This window comes from Raphanus sativus, unplaced genomic scaffold (assembly GCF_000801105.2).
Source record: "Raphanus sativus cultivar WK10039 unplaced genomic scaffold, ASM80110v3 Scaffold0687, whole genome shotgun sequence".
NCBI classification, from domain to species: Eukaryota; Viridiplantae; Streptophyta; class Magnoliopsida; order Brassicales; family Brassicaceae; genus Raphanus; species Raphanus sativus.
In genome coordinates this window covers 26,335-27,504 of record NW_026616004.1, presented here as the reverse complement: position 1 = coordinate 27,504, position 1,170 = coordinate 26,335, and the positions used below count along the sequence as shown (strand labels likewise).

The window sequence follows — 1,170 nt, the reverse complement described above, 5'->3', positions numbered from 1 at the left end:
GTGCACGGTTTGGAACTCATGACCAATGTCCTTTGCTAATCTAGACTGAGCATCCATTATCTGCTTGAACATTGACTCCATACTTGAATCAGGAGCTGTAGCTTGAGAAGAGTTTCCTTGAGCTTGATTGGACTGATTGTTGTTGTTCCCAAAACTAGGAGGTGTGTTTTGCCTAGGCTGGTATTTGTTGTACTGAAAGTTAGGTTCCTTTTTGTACCATGTACCATTGTTGTTGATGAAGCAAAGCTCTTCTTGCCCTTCCAAACCATCAACCTCATTCACCTTAGGAGGAACCTCTTGACTAGGATCACCAACAAAGCTAACCTGCTCCTTCTTGGATTGGTTTGAAAGAACCAAGTCCAACTTGTCTTGCAAGGATTTGATATCCTTCTTTGTCTGCTGATCCTCACCTCTGCTGGCTCTATCATACTCCTCATTGTAAACTGAGTCACTCTTTGCCATGTTCTCCACCAGCTCCTCTGCATCCTGCTCAGTTCTGCCCAGGAAGAAACCATTGCTAGCTGTGTCAAGCCTGTTTCTGCAAGATGGGAGAACTCCCCTGTAGAAGGTACTAAGCAAGCTTTCCTTGGTGAAACCATGATGAGGACACTGAGCAATGTAGCTGTTGAATCGTTCCCATGCTTCACCAAAACCTTCAAGATTCCTTTGTTGAAATCCTGAAATCTCATTCCTAAGCTTTGCAGTTCTTGAGTTAGAGAAGAACTTGGTGAGGAAGGCTTCTTTGCACTCATCCCATGTCCGGATGCTATCTCTTGAGAGACCCTTCTCCCATGTGTGAGCTTTATCTCCCAAAGAGAATGGAAACAGCCTAAGCTTCAATGCATCTTCAGAAACACCATTGATCTTGATGGTGCCACACAGCCGATCAAAGTTGTCCAAGTGATCTAGAGGATCTTCTAAAGCAAGCCCATGGTACTTGTTGCTTTGGATCATGTTGATCAAGCTTGACTTGATCTCAAAGTTGTTGTTCTCCACAGCTGGTGCTCTAATGCCAGCCCTATTTCCATGGATGTTAGGCTGATCATGGGCACCAATTGCTCTAGCTTGGCGCTGTGGATGTCTTGGTCCAAGGTTGGCAGCTCCTTGACCATCTTCAGCAGCTCTATCTTGAGGCAGGTTCTCCATATCAAAACCCAACCTCTGAATGTG

General features: G+C 45.1%; 1 non-coding gene across 1 annotated transcript; it reads left to right on the top strand.

Moving 5' to 3' along the window:
* Positions 1-592: 592 nt before the first annotated feature.
* Positions 593-699, top strand: LOC130502796 (small nucleolar RNA R71). Its single transcript, XR_008940468.1, has one exon. It is a non-coding gene; the product is annotated as a small nucleolar RNA R71 (small nucleolar RNA).
* Positions 700-1,170: the final 471 nt, after the last annotated feature.